General features: G+C 37.1%; 1 protein-coding gene across 2 annotated transcripts in view; it reads left to right on the top strand.

The window, feature by feature from the left end:
* The window catches only part of opcml (opioid binding protein/cell adhesion molecule-like), a 278,248-nt gene that overhangs the window by 256,286 nt on the left and 5,737 nt on the right, over positions 1–16,225 (top strand). The window lies entirely within an intron of this gene.

The raw sequence follows: 16,225 nt of genomic DNA, 5'->3' as shown, positions 1-16,225 counted from the left end.
TTCTATTTTGATTTTTTTGTACCATCTGATCAAGCCTATGTTTAACTTTGCATAGCTATTGACTGTCTAACTCTTCTATTGATGAGTGTTGAATGATTGACTCATTAATTAAAATGACACCTGTAAGTGTTCTTTTTTTATTCCTTCAGTTGTTGCATTTTACACCTAATTTACACCTTAATACAATTAGCAGTCTATTTGTGGTGTCTGTCAGAAATAATGATTTTTCGACTCACGACTGCATGGTTTCTCAGAGGATAGTCGTAGCCATGTTTTGTATTAACCCATTTCCCAATTACTGCAACAAATGCTGTTGTTGGTTAGGTAGGGAGGTATTTCCCTAACTTGATTGAAAAACAATTAATCTGAACTGCAGTATTTTTGGCTTCATCAGCAGTAGAGAAATGGTGTAGTAAAGTAGTTGTTTTCGACAATACGTAGGTATCATAATTCAAGGCATGTAGAGGGTGTCATGTATGAGTATCATGAAACAGACAGCAGCTCTTGCAACTGAAGCAGTCATATAGCTCATTTGTTCATACCTTTTAAAATGACTCAAAACAGTATCCTGTAACCTTTTACCCTCATGGTGATTTTGTTGTCTTCCAACCGGAGAGTTAACAATTCAATCCCTGGTGTGTCCATGTGTTGAAGTGTCGTTGCACAAGACACTTCCCAGGACACAAGACACATTATTTGCAATATGTTCTTCGGGGCCCTGTGATGGACCGGCGACTTTGTCCAGGGTGTACCCCGCCTTTCGCCCGATGACTGCTGGGATAGGCTCCCGCCCACCCACTACCCGACCGACGGATTGACGGTATAGAAAATGGATGGATGTTCTTCGGGATATTGTATCGCAAAATCATGCAAATGGCGTTGCCATAGCCTTTGCGTACAGAATTCTGCAAGAAGACATTTTACTAGGGGTGTGACGAGATTTGTGAGCTATCCAAACTTCTATTTGTGACCTGTGGGGGCAGTAATGCGCCTTTGCTTTGTCTAGTCTGCCAGAATCTAAAGAAGGAGAAGGAAAACAAGAAGAGGAGGAGAAGGAGGGGAAGCAGCAAGCAGCCAGAATGACGTCAGAAAATACCAGTATTATACCATTGAAGATGCCCCCGCCACTTTCAAATCGTTTGTTTGGCAGCATTTTGGGTACCGAAATGATAAATCGCAGTAGAGTGACTGATAAGACACAGACAATATGCAAGCATTGTATGAAAATAATGTCATACACCACGTCAATTTAGTTTAAATTTGTGGAAGAAGAAGTTTATTAAAAGCTCATACTTACATCATGCATGTAAAATGTATGCAACTCGGTTAAATAAAAGTCTGTTGGTCCAGTCATATATTTTATCATGGCAGTTTTCTTAAAATCTCGTTCTCGTGAACCCAATATCGTGTCTCGCCTTGTGAGCCACGTGTATCGTCACAGCCCTACATTTGACCATTCTGCACCTTTGACGTAGAACATGCTACAGCGGCATCTCAAACTGTCCAGTTTGATTCCACTAAGGCATTTTAAAATTATTTAGAAGTAAATAAATATAATGTGCATGTAAATAAATATGATAAGAAGCGCTGTGTGAGAGTGTGTGAATGAGAAACTTATTTAAATTGCTTTATATATCCAAGACAAGATTAAAAGGCACTACATAGGTTTGGACCATTTAGGAAAGTGGGGAATGGGGAGGAAATGGAATGACTTGTGACTAATACTATGCAAAAATCAATGATCAGGGTCTCATGTAAATCTAGCTATAGTTCAAGCGTTTTGTCTTACTTTACTTTACCTTCAATGAGCTGCAGATTTCTCTATTTAATTCAAAGCTTGTTGTTTACTCCAAAATAATTACACGTTCATTTAACAAGAGCACAAACAATAATTCTTCCCATCTCTATCCACCTTTTAAATGATGATTTAATTGCTAGAGACTGCTGTTGTGAATGTTTAGGAATTTTATTGTGGTTGAATTGTTATGGCTAAACACAGCCTGCTTCCCCTTTGAAAGGAGAAAAAGAGCACTAAAAAATAACTCTCGAAACTACCTTAGTGGTAGTTCCTTCAAGTATGTGTGTTGGGTACCACTGTTTTAAAATTATCATATACAAAATACAGTAGAGAAAAATGTTCAAAACACTGATTGTATGTTTATGAGACATTTGCAATAGCCTTGGAAATACGATCAAAGAAGTAGAGATCATCTTGTGATCACACTCACTGAGTAAGTATTGCATATTTAAATGAAAAAGAATGTTAGACTAACAGATTAAGTGAAATGGAGCCATTTAACCCTTGACCATTCCATTATAGGAGCCCTTTACTCGGTTACAAAGGGTTGGGTTACTCTAATTCTTGATTTTGTAACCTGTCTTATAGAGTTGCAACAGACTTTGTTGTTGTCATAGAAACACTGTATAAACACCTCGCAAAGTGCTTTTGAGGTAATTACTTCAAGAGTGGGTATCGCAAGGAACACATCTCGCTGAGATGACATACAGACTCACAAAGAGAAAACAAAACCAAAAAAAATGTCTTAACTGGAAAATGAGATGGTCTAATGACTTGAACCAGTTTTTAGTTTACAGTAAGGGGACACAGAAGATGGAGGCACAGCCGGAGAGGAGCTTAGGCACACCGACAGACTGAGAAGGACACGGAGAGATAGTGAATGCTGTGGTCAATCACCATGGATCAGTAGCCATTTTCAACCTGTAGTTAATCACTTCTGTACTGTAGCAGCCAGGCAAGGACACAAAAGCTCAATGTAAGACTGAAACAAATTACTGGTTTGGGTCAGTATTATTATAACCCATCTCCTGAGACAAAAGCTCAAGTGTCTCGTGATGTTGTAGCAAATCTCTTTCACACACCAACACCTTGTGCTTTTGTTAAGTGCTGGTCTGTGTCACACGAGCAGACATTTGTATTGGTTTTCCACTGAAAGGATCACTTAGTTTCTGAGCTGATAATAGCCGCTTAGCACAAATTGGTTGGTTTATGTTCGCTTTTGCTACCAATAAAACCAATTCTAATATTTGAAATTTCTCTCAAAGCACTTTTCACTCAGTCGATTATAAACACTGTTAAGTCCCAATTCATTCATTCAACAATGGTTTTGGCAAGTATCTTAATCTATCTGTTACCCATGCAAAATAAACTTTGCCACATTTCAAGGAAAACAGCATTCAGCTTAGTTCACAACATATTCTGCACTAATTAGTGTCTTTTTATATCCCCGAGCTTCTTTTACATTTTTGATCTTGTTTTATATCTTTGCGCTTCTGGGTGAACAATAAATGTTGTTTGGATACACAAATGCCTTTTCTGACATTGAAAGCTGTTTGAATAACAGTCTCAACCTCCTATCATAAAAGTTTTAGTTTCCAAAGAAAGGTAGAACTACACTGGTCCTCCTTCATAAAGACAGATGGCAGCTGAGTGAAGTCGCAGTGATTAATATTTAGGTTTTATGCTAAACAACCGCTGCATCTTTAATAGGGCTCACATCATACAGGTCATAATATCGGCGAGAACAGAAGGCCAATATCTTTTCCAGCTTTTAAGCTAACAAAACAACCTTTTTGTAATATATTGTGTTGTCCATTGTTCTTGTTGAATGTTGACAACTTTACTGAATGGTAGTTTGCCCAGTGAGAGTTTATAAAGCTGGTACTGGATATGACCGCTCTTACACGTTTTAATCCAGTAGTTATGACAGCTGCCAGAGGGAAGTACATCATTTTTTAAACACGCTTATGTGTTGCTTATTTAGGATCTACTCACATGATGCTGATTATTGCTAAATGTAGTATAAATGTTCTGATGCCAGATATGACAGAGGAAAAAATTATGATGTTGATGTTGACAGTGTAGTTATTTACATCCAGGGAAATCAATTTGCTAACCAGCGGGCCATTTTTAAACCAGCACTAATACATCTGCAGTTATATAACTTATTTGTCAAGACAAGCATGACTATTTCAACAGAGATAAGAAACTACTATGAAATATCTTGATATCTCAGTCTTTTCTGACAGTTAATTTTTGGGGAGAAACTGATTTCCAACACAGCTGATCATACATTTATGTTGGAAAAAAGAGTAGATAATCTATGAATTATAAGTTGGTATGTCTCAGGACATATTAAAATAATCAATTAACAGATCTTAACATTAGGTAAAGTGACATATTACATTGTGTAATTTATTGAACAAAAACTAAGTCAAAATGTAGAAGCTGTGTTTGAACATCAAGGTTAATAACAAGTCCACCCTTATCGCTTTGGTAGGAATGAAGAGGTTAAGAAGCAGTCAGGTGCTGCTAATCAAATGCACTTGTTTAACTGACCATTAGCAAGTGTGAGCACCTCTATAAAAGCAGCAGTTTTGTCACAATGCAAACACAATGCAAAGGATGAGAGACATCATAGTGATCTTAAAGAAGCAATTGTTACTGACCATCAGTCTGCGAAAGGGCTATAAGGCCATTTTCAAATGTTTTGGATTCCATCATTCTGCAGTGAAAAGGCTTATTCCCAAGTGGTAAACATTCACATCAGTTGTAATCTTCCCAGGAGCAAACGCACAGTACCAGAGAGTTGACCCCAAGGTCAGACTGTGCAATGCTCAGAGAAACTGCAAAAAAACCCAAGAGCTACATCTTAGACTCTATAGGCTTCCGTTAGCATGTTAAAAGTTAAAGTTCATGACTGGGTTGCAGGAGAAAGCCTCTTCTATCTGAAAAGAGCATGGCTTAGATCTGAACAAAGCCACAGGACCTGGGCACCTTGCTGTCACTGAGTCCACCATGAAGTTGAAAGATGTTTCTATAAGCTGTTGAATCATGGGGTGTAGTTAGAAGTTAGAAGAAAAGGATTTATTCATTTGATGTGGGGGGGGGCATGGCAATATATAATCTTTAGAAACATCCGCTTGTTGCCTCCTGACTCCCATTTTATGATTTAAGTCTTTCTTCCCTGTTTCAAAACAATATGGTCAATCATAAAGGTGAAATGTCCTAGTAGACCATTGGAGTTGAATTCATAAATAGCAAGTTCTTGGAATTGTTAGTGTTAAGAAGTAAAAATTTGTCTGACTTACCTCAATAATGATAGCTTCACATAAGTTTCATTTCCTAAATTAAAGCAAAGGTATTTAATGTAAAAGAAACTGATTAAAAAATTATTTTATCCAAAATTACTGTCACAATATGGAAAAATTACATTTATTCAGTGTGGTCAGTAGCCATAAGTATTCCTGAAAATTACTTTTTAGTACTTAATGGATAAATGCGTTTTGTTATCACACACACAATTATTAACAGATTCACATCAATTCCAGAACTTTTTCTGTAAATGTATTCAGCGGTCATATGCAATTTGTAAAAATAAACCCATTGAAGTGAAAGTGAAGATTTGTTGTCATTCCTTGGTTTCTTTAGCTTCTTCAGCTTTCTATTCCTATTCATTTATGACCTGACATATGAATAGAATTATTATGATGATTGAATTAGGGCTGCACGGTGGTGTGCTTCCTGGTTCGAATCCCAGCTGGGGCCTTTATGTGTGGAGTTTGCATGTTCTCGCCGTGTATGTGCGTGTTCTCCAGCTTCTTCCCACTGTTCAAGAACATGTACTTCAGGTTAAGTGGTGATTCTAAATTGGCCCTCGGAGTGAGTGTGAGGGGATGGTTGCTTGGTTGTTGTCTCATTTGTCTCTGTGCGGCCCTGTGATGGACAGGTAACCTGTCCAGGGTGTACTCTACCTCTCGCCTAATCTCAAGCTCAAGTTTATTATAGTGACTGAGGATGACTTGTGTTGTGAATTGGCACTAAACTGAAAAGCTGAATTGAAATTGACAGCTCTCATATTTTACATTTTTATATCAATGTATTGGTAATAATAATAATTAGTCTTTATCTACATCCTCTTAACATTGTTCATATGAAATTAGCATTTAGCTAGCATTTATACGTACTGATCACTATCGCATTGATCTGCAGTTCTCATGCAGTCTGTTCTACTTTTTACTATAAACCTTACATTTACAAATAAGACAGCTTTTGGAATTTTAGGAGTTGTGGCATGAGCCTAGTTTTATCCAAATGCCAGAAATATTATGTGCAAAGTTGTATAATAACAGGGAAAATAGGGCTTGTGATTTTCTCCGTAAAAATATTCACCAACTATATAACTATATATATATTTATATATATGAGTGTATGTGATGACCTACTTTTGTTCAAGTCACACTTCTGCTGCTGTGTGTGTGATCAGACTGCAGGACTTTGGTCCCTTTAAAGTCCAACAACAAAGGCCTTGAGTTGGAATGGACTTCCACCAGGCACTTACTGCTCATTTAGCAGGAGGTTTTGGAAAATATGTCACTTAGTGGACGAAAAGATCCAGTTTCATTGACCATGTTTAGCTGCTTAGAGACAGCTGGGTTACTATAAAGAAAGCCAGTCTGTGCTGTTGGAATATTTTAGCATTTTCAAATACCAGCTAGGCCATATTGAGATTCAGAGAGAACATGTATAGATGTACTGCTTGCTTGGAGTGTGCGTGTGTGTGTGTGTGTGTGGGTGGGGTATTTAGACATTTAACAGTAATCATTTTAATATCTGTAATAAAAATGCAAACAATGCCAGTTAACAAATTAATTTACAAAGAATAAAGACATACAGTAATAACTTGCAATAGAAAACTAAACGAGTAAATTGCTAGTGTAACATAGTTTTGGCGAACATGACAACTGTACTGTGTTGTGTATGAAATACTGCTCAGCAACTGCATATCTATTGTGTTACATTTGTACACAATAAAGAAACAAAAAGTTTCAGATAATCAAATAAAAAGTTTCTTATTATTCTATTTGGTCGGTAAATTTGACATGTACATTTATCTATAAAATACATATCACATATGCATATATTCAAAGTAGTGGTTAATTGGTTTTGACCACTGTAAAAGTGCCTGATTAGCTTTAGCACATTAATTGACTTGGAAATAGTTTAGGATGTATTAAGAAAGAAAAAAGATTTATCTGCTGTGGATTAAGAAACACTGACACATTTTGCATGAATCAGAAGATTCTCAAGCAAGGACACATTTTTCATTGGAAACATCTCTTCTTGCAGCAAATATATGAAGAAGGTTATTGCTCCCTTTTGTTCAAACAAACAAGCCTAACAAAGGCATAGTACTACAGTGTATTTCACAGAATTGAATACTCACTTAGTGACACAGAATCCACACAAACAAGTCCTTGGACCTTATTTAGATGTGGAAGTAGTGTTGATACAGTTTCATAGGCGAATTGATTTCTTGATAGTGTCAGGTCAATTTTTGTAGTCAATGGTCAATGTCCCCTTTAATGGCTTATGGAAATCAGCATTCTGAATCTATGCCTATCTACAGCTCTGCAGACATTTTTTCTCCATTTGAACTCTCCTCTATAAAAAAAAAAAAAAAAAAAACAGAGAAAACACACTTTACTAAACCGTAAATACCTTTTAGGTCATTTGTGACCCGGAGCTACATTACATGCAGTCTGATTAATTTATGTTGTTCCTCAGATTTTCTGTGTACATCGATTTTCTGTTGTCAAAAGGTTAAACATGATAAATGCTTGCTTCTAATGTTTTATCTAAAAAGGTCTTTAGTAAAGCACTAGTGTTACCTCCATCAGGTAATATAGGTTGAAAACTAAAACAAGTGGTGTTGTGTTTCCCACTTTGGTCTCACTGTGACGGTATTTCTGTCAGTTTGTCGGCTTATTGTCGCAGTAACATGGCTCCCCAGCCGGGCACCAGTTTGGTTCAGTGTCTTATTTTCTTTGATATTTGAGAGTTGTTATGACAACGGCTGAGGCTGCTGATGATGAGGAATTATTGGCCAACTCTATATGACATCGTTTAAAAGCAGAATTTGAGCAGGAAAACAACAAGGCCACAGTATATGTCCAGTTACTATCCCAGGAGAAGTTAGAACTGTTGAGAGAATCTCGTACATAATCTGATTTGGCTCCTTTGACCTTGCTATAGACACACAAGTTGTTTTCTTGAACACATCATAACTTATAGTTCTGAGGCTAATGCTCACTCAAAATGCTGGCCTTCAGCTGCTGAGAAAGGGAAGCAGCTAGAGAAAGGGAATGTAGTGCATGGTTGCGTGCAAGATGAGACAGTGTCAACAGGTGCAAAGTATCTCCAGTTTAATCATGAAGCATCAGCAGTGTGACAAATTGTCCACATTTAGCAAGTCCAACAATTACTTGACAGTAAGATGATGGATTACAGCTCTGATCTGAAATGAGTCACCATTTGAAATGAATGTTGTTTCAATAATCTAGCATTAAACCAACATGTTTCTTCCATTTGGGTCACACGCCCATATACCTCTTATGTCACAGATACGATTTGAATGAGCATTTGACAGCAACATTTTTGACAGCAATTATATTATAGCCGTCATCCAGTCCAAAGCGTAAGCTTTAGTTGCCTTGAGTAAAAGAGCTTTTATAACTAATTTATTTCTATTCCTGTTGAGGCCTTTCACAATGGCTCTGCACGATGGGCTTTTGGGTGGAATGAGAACAGATCAGTGTCATGCATTATTTAAATGGTTCACAATTGCACTTCATAAAAGTGCTAAAGAGAAAGTGAACTTCATGGCAATGAAAATCTTTAATAAATGTTGGACTACTATGTCAATAACTGATGTTAAAGCACAATTGGATTTAAGATAGATGGATGGTTTTTAGAATATATTCATCGATCAATGCAGGGATTTTGTTGCATACACCGCTACAATAAATGCCATTTTCAACAAAAGAAAGTTCAAGAACATTCCATGTTGAAAAGCTTCGTTTTTAAAAAAAGGGATATTTTAAATTTAAATCCAGCAAAAGATATATTTTTTTAATTTAATTTAATTTTTTTTGTGATGTGAACAACTAGTTAGCTTAAATTGCAACTTTTAAATAAAATGATTAGATGTTGCCCACACTGACGGACTGACAGCTTTTTGATAAACTTTCTCACCACACACCTACAACAATAGTCGTCCTTTCATCTGAACAAACTGTCAAAGACATTGTCTAACACCTTATCTACAAAAAAAAAAACATTTGAAATGCATAAATATAGAGTCCCTAATATTGCACATTTGGCAAGAGTAATAAAAGTATTTTAATTTACCACTGTGACTTTGATTTAGAGTTTAATATACACAAGACTGTAGGCTTGCAGAAAAATTCACCTGGAATAACTGCATAAAACAATTAAACAGCGGAAATCTGTGGCTACAGCATTAATGCAGTCCACCCTGTGAGACTAGTGCTATCACAGCAACTCTGCAGCGGAGAAGTAATTGTTAGAGGCTCACGGGACATGGTCGAGAAAGTAGTGCCCAGTTCCGTAGCCCATGCACTCTATTAGTCTCACTGCAGAGCAGAACACATATGCAGAGGGTAAGTATAACAGAGAGGAGGCATTGGTGGGGAGATAAAATAAGGAATTTAGCTAATGTACTATCCTCATGAGGCATCCATACATGGAATCCTTATAAAGAAGGCGCTATGCAAAGTCTCAGCACAAGCAGCTGTCCCACATCAATGTGGCCTACTAAGTAATACAGAAACCAGGTTTATCGCTGAGATAAAGATAATCATTTATGTTACTTTTGTTGTGTTCTGTTCATTTTTTAACAGTTTTTATTGCCGAATGAGGTTCTTCATAGAATCTACATGTGTAAAGCCTTTGCTCTTGATTTAGTCACATCTGAAAATGTGATTTACTATTCCCGTGCTTTATCTCAACATTTGTTGTCAGAAATGTGCCGCCTGGGAAAGAAAGAAAAGTTGAATGTGAGTTTGTAACCTGGGAAAAATTCTCAACTGCCAGTTCAAGAGAGGGGAGGGGCTGTGAGAGGATTGTCTGCGCCCAAGCACCTTCTCTGACCAAATTGTGCCAGAGGATATGGCTTCATTGGCCTCCATCTTATAGCAGTGTTTCACTCCCAAGGGAAGCACTGAAATTAGAGTGATGATGGTCCGAGAAGGTCATTAGAAAAAAAATAAAGAATGGCAGATGCAGCTAAACTTCAGCGTGTCCTTCGACGCACAGACTGATGCCTCAGGCAAAGAGGTATCGGTGGAATGTGACAGCAAGGTGAGGGAGAAGAGAAAAGGCCAGTGGCTCGTGTCAGCAGGAAGCCAGTCCTGAGGGAGACACCATGCTCGATAGGATAGTTGTAGTGCCTGGCCATCAAATGGACCGTGACCCGCTTCAAGTACTGTCTGCTGATACAGAATTCAGCTTAGAGAGGGACCACAGGGCTCTGCAATGGTTAGAAACCATGAAGCTCTTGAAATACCTGCTGGCTGCTGTCACTGCAGATACACCGCTTCATACCAAATGTTCTCAAGTGTCTCTTTTGAACTAGAGACTTCCCGTTAAATATCCCTGCTCTTTGAGGAAAGAGCACCCCACCCAGAGACATGCACCAGTATATATGACCTGTAATAGAAAAAAATAAGGAAACATTTACTGATGCAAAAACCCTTCAGATGTACCCTCTTGTACCAGTGTATGAGGATGCTGATAATTACATGGTAATAATAATGGACTTAACCTTACAAGTCACAGCGTTTGAAACTTTTAAGCTCCATTGCCCATGAAGATTACACTTTATACATACCATGCACAATGATTACTGTGGCTGCTTCTTACCTTTTCCTTTAATTTTTCGGTATTTGCTAAGGTTACTTCTCTAAACACATTGCTCAGTAAAAACAGTTTTAGAGAGTTTGTTTTTTTATACTTTTTTCTTTCTTTTGTTTGTTTTTAAGGCCAGTAAATTAACCTATTTTTTTGAGTGTGTGACAAATGACAGCTGTTTTCATTCCTTTGTGTGCATCCCACTTAAAGACTCTTAAGCAAGTGTGAAATAAGAGGCGAGAGCAATTTTACTATTTATGTCTTTGCTTTTCAGTAGCCGCCACATGGGCAGGCCTCCTCTTGAAAACTATTTGTTGTGGGTTTGACCTGTAAGAGAGCGATGAAATGATAATTACTGCCAGACCCAAATTTAAACTGGATTTACCAGCGCATATGGAGAATATGCTGGGCTACTTTTGGAGCTGTTGGACAGATGTGACACTATGACCCAAATGCAGGTGGTATCTTTATCAAGCAGCAGTCAAATTGTGTTTAATTGCTCAAAATGGCCCCAGCCAAGGTTGTTTAATTATCAGATTTTATAACATTTTTAGTTTTGAGTAATAAATATTTCCAAAGGAATATCTTAGAAATGTGAAAACCAAAGAAAAAGTAACTCTGCTGATAATATTTAGTCTAGTTTATTGAGTATTACAGTTTATGTAAATCTATTAGCATGCCAAGGCGTTGATTTGCAGGAAGCATAGCTTGGTTGTGTACGACATTGCCCCAAAGCCAAAGTATTAGTATTGGCTAATTGACACATGTATCCTGACCTTGAATGACTGAAGAAAATGATCATAATTTCTATCAAATGTTTAGGAAGATCACCAGTAAATGGTAAATAGACTGAATTAATTTGGTTCTTCTCTTGGTAACCACTCAAAGTGCTTTAGAGTACATGCTTAATTCACCAGTATAGATGGAATTTATATAGCACTTAGTCTATAAGTGCAGCACTTTTATCTGTCATTCACACTTTGCCAATAGAGGCATCAGGGTTAAGTATCTCGCCCAAGGACATTTCGACACATGGAGCATGGCATCTGGTGGAGTCATCTTCTTTACGTTGGAAAGTTCATAACCGAGTTAAATAACAGAAATATCTTAAGCAGCAACCACGATAAGAGCCTTTCAGATTCTAAGGAAAGGAGCTTTCCTGCTTTTCTAATGATCTCTTTTACCAGAGAAAACACTGAACCCTCCTTCACTAAATTAAGTAGATGATTTTCCCCCACAGTTTCCCTACAGCGCAGCGTTCAAAACAATGTTCCATTGTATCTAACCAGTTTTGCCAACTGTGATTTGTGTGGATAAATATGAGGACAAGAGGGTTAGATAAGAGGGTGGAAGTGAGCAGTATGTGACAGCAATATCATTCACTTTTTTTCACCTTCTTTAAAATTACCAGCCTTCATAATGAAGCATCAGTTTAGGACTTCTTTAGACAAACTATCTAAAGTGCTTTTTGTATTTCCGCAGACTAATATCGGTAGGTGTGGCTTGCTTCTCATTGCAGATAAGTCATCTTTTCTTAAGTCCCTATGAATTCTATAAATTTTCCAACCACATTTCCTAACTACCGTCTTCAAATGAGGTCAAGGAAAGAGCTTAGGAAACGGCAGGTCATTTTTCTTTATAAGTTTTATAAAAAAAAAAATTATCTACAAGAATCAAAAGGCCAGAATGAGCTCTGAAAAAAGAAAAAAAGATTTTATCCTTAAATGAAATTCTAAATTAAAAAGCGAAAGTATTCTTAAAAAAATGACCCAGGAAACACTTTTTAACTTGTACCTTAAACCAAAAACAAGAATACTAATACCTGGTCACATTAGGCTTGATTTTAATGAAGTGGGATGGTTGCTGTGAGGCCTGATCTCCAGACAATGATCTCCAAGGCGAATGATCCTTTAAGTTGTTCTCAAAGTGTTAAAGCTGTAGCTTTTCAGTTCATGTAAGACTGACTTTTTACCACATTTTATTTCACACCTTTTCACAGTAGGATACTTTATGCCTTTGTACAACATAGTTTCTTACTCTTTTCTCTTGTAACCCATGTTATTGTTCAGGAGCAATCACTCTACAAAAGCCTCACCGAGTGGTGTCTACGCATCAGAACTCCTTAAGCAAAGGTTCTCTACAAAGTGCTTTTAGAGGATCATTCATGTCGGCTCCAACCCAGTATTTTTATTTCTCTTATTAGCCATGCAGTCATGCTGTATTGACACTGTTGCTGTGCTAGAATTTTTGGCCACAGAACAGTGACATCAGTGTCGATAATAATGCTGATTGCTTTTGTGTATTTGTGCATTCAAAGTAATGTATGATCGTTATGACCTTTTTACTTTCTTTCACTGGATTAATCTACATTGACATTTGTATTGCCATATTTGTACTGCTACCATGTGTGGTTGTTGTTTTACACTTTATGCATGTTTCTGCATTCAGGTTTCTTGACCAGAATCAGCAGTGTATTGATCCTGTTCTATTATGAATGTTATTTTTATGCTCAAATTACTATTCGAATGGAGCATTTCTAGCAAGTGTAAGTTATGAGCACAGGTACACCCTCACAGATGCATGACAATATATTCTCCTGTATATTCTATTTTTCTTTAATTGTAGGATTTCAGAAAGTATAGTAAAAGAAACAGAAAGCAATAGACCAAAGTTGGTGAGTGAATTAGATTACTGTAATTTGACAGTAAACTTCTTTTCAACCTTGGAAATCACTTGAGAAGTCACAGTTCTAGTAACTCAGCAGCAGTTTTTCCACCTAATATAGTTATTCATGATGAAAATGTTCAATTAACTCTGCTAGCAGATCCCCTGGTTATATGCAACAAGCTGATTATCCCTTGCCCACAACCTTTTTAGTGAATCCCCAGCCAGCTGCGGCAGCGTCTGCAGCTGAGGATTTGGAAAACATAATGATATTATGCTAATGTCGAAATATTGCTGGATTGACATTTCTGCTGATTGGGATTAGTGCTCCTATCCATTTTCACACCCACACAGCAATAGCTTAAGGTCTCGCTGTCACAAGAACATGCTTTTAACATCGTTGGTACTTAGGTGGCTTGATTCGATACAATGACTTTATTTTCTTTGTGTAATTAGTTGTCTGAACACACCTAATGCTTGTGTTCATCTTTCAGCTGATTATTTTCTTCATTGTGTAATGATACTCTGAAATAGCGTATGGGATTGTGTGTTTAGCAAAAAAGAAAAAACTAAACATGTTGTAAATTTCATGCTCTTCAAAGCAGCTTCTTTTTACTTTGATGACAGCTTTTCACACTATTGGCATACACCAGCTTTATGCAGTTGTCACCTCGATTGCTGTTCCAGGAGTCTTAAAGTAGCTCACAGATAAGTTGAGCTCTTCTTGGCTGCTTTTCTTTCACTTGTTGTCCAACTCATCACAAACCGCCTCAGCTGGGTTTAGTTTTGGGTGAATATGGAGTACTCACTTGCCTTTCACTCTTTTTCTTCTTGCTTAAGTGCCCCTAGTCTAGAGGCTCGTACCTTGTCATTGACCTGTTGAAAAGGAAATGATGGTTCAACAAAGCTCAAATCAGACTGTATTAATATGTCACTGCAGAATTATGTGGTAGTGATTCTGGTTCAGCTGGCCTTGACTTGTGAGTAAATCAGCATCCTTTTGAGTATGTAGCACAAAGACACAGTGGCAGGAAGAAAATAATCTTATCAGACCATTCTACCAATTTCCACTTTTCAAAATCTTTGTTTCGCTTATTGGAATACACCCCCATGTTTATACATACTGTATATATACACTGTAGAGTAACTAGCTCCTGATGGGGCCATGTGCAGTTTAAGATTGAAATTCCAAAGTGACCCTGTGAATGAACCCCGATAGACACTGACAATGATATATAGTTATGTGTAAGTACTTAATCAAATAATCATTCATCTAAATCTGCATAAAATTGTATACACAGAGGATTCAAATGATACAACACAAAACATCCACTCAACAAAGACAGATAAGCTCAAGTGGTAAATCATTTGATCAATACATACAGGGGAATTAACTCTCTTGATTAGAAAAATAACCAGTTCCAGTCTCCAGACAAAAACAATATTCCTGTTTATAAATGAAAAGATTTCATGTCAGTGTCGAAAAATCGAAACCATTAAATGATTACTGTACTTTCTCAAGAAAAGGGCCTGAAAAGTGAATTTATTACTAAGGTCTGACGTGCTAAATACCAATGAACCTGAGAGAGGAGAGTGAGTTGTTTACCTCTCTGAAGTGTGATGCCACAAAGTTGCATTGGTTTTAGGTTCAGATATAGCATCTATGATAAGCTGTTCTAGTGTTAGTGCTCTAGTATTATTTTTTCCTACATAGACCACATGAGCATTTTATGAAATAAACAGAATTTCTTGTTGAGAAAATGTGCATGATCCATAATAAATACTGTAGTTTTCCTAGCAGAGGATTTAGGAAAGTTCTGTTTTTAACAGTCACACTTTAACCTAGTTTGTCTCAACTGTTTTTTTTATTTGCTACTTTTGTCAAAGGAGACTCCCTTTTCTTGGGAGTTGACACAATTTTCTGAATTGATAGGATGTCCGTGACATGTGCTTTGGTCAAAATGATACAAAATGACAATCAACCAGTTCCCTTTCAAAACCATGAATTTACCCTTAGTCTGACAGCGACCAGTTTTAGATGTTGGAGTGACTCCCTCCACTCTACTACATCCCTTTCTTCCATAAAATCTGTCAGGATCAGTAGTACTCAATAACTCTTTAACCACATTAATTCCATATAACAAAGCATGCAGTCAATAGCCAGAGAGCTAACACAAGCACAGATACAGCTCACATTGCCACACACCAAATAGAAAATGTCTAACTAGCATATTCTGGAATATTTAGAATTACTTAGTTGACAGTTCTGTAAAGTTGGGTCTGTTCCCTCTTTGAGGCAGAATCTTATTGTCATCCAGATGGCCTGCAACAAACTAACCTATGTTTTTTTTTACTTGAGGAATGCTGTTGCACCACAGATAGTATATTAAATAACGAATGGGAAATCAAAAAAAAAAGCCAATCAGAAATCCGATTTACCTGTCAGGAAAAATTTTACAAATACTGGTAAATGATTATTAGCTAGTTTCTTTCTGAACTTAAGTGAACTATATAATCACTGATGGGAATTTGCTGTCAACAGGAAAGCAAGAAAACTTCTCGTGTCTGAGGTAAAGTGACTACAGCAAGATTTGGTGTTGTGCTTGGATGGAAAGAAAGATGGGGAGGTTGGATAATTCCACTGCTGGGAGTATTATGTAGTAATCCACTGCAAATATGAACGGCTCCCTGTATTACATATTTTTAAACCTAGGTGATACGTTTTTGAATTGGTTGTGGATAAAATCCCTAAATATGTTAACGATACATCATTCTTCTTTTTTTCTACGATATGTACCCTTCCAGTTTAATGTCAATTTATCAATTGAAAGT

Source organism: Leuresthes tenuis, unplaced genomic scaffold (genome assembly GCF_036924035.1).
Source record: "Leuresthes tenuis unplaced genomic scaffold, fLeuTen1.0.hap1 SCAF_21, whole genome shotgun sequence".
Classification (NCBI taxonomy): Eukaryota; Metazoa; Chordata; class Actinopteri; order Atheriniformes; family Atherinopsidae; genus Leuresthes; species Leuresthes tenuis.
The sequence above is the reverse complement of the archived record's forward strand: the minus strand, read 5'-3'. Positions and strand labels throughout refer to the sequence as shown.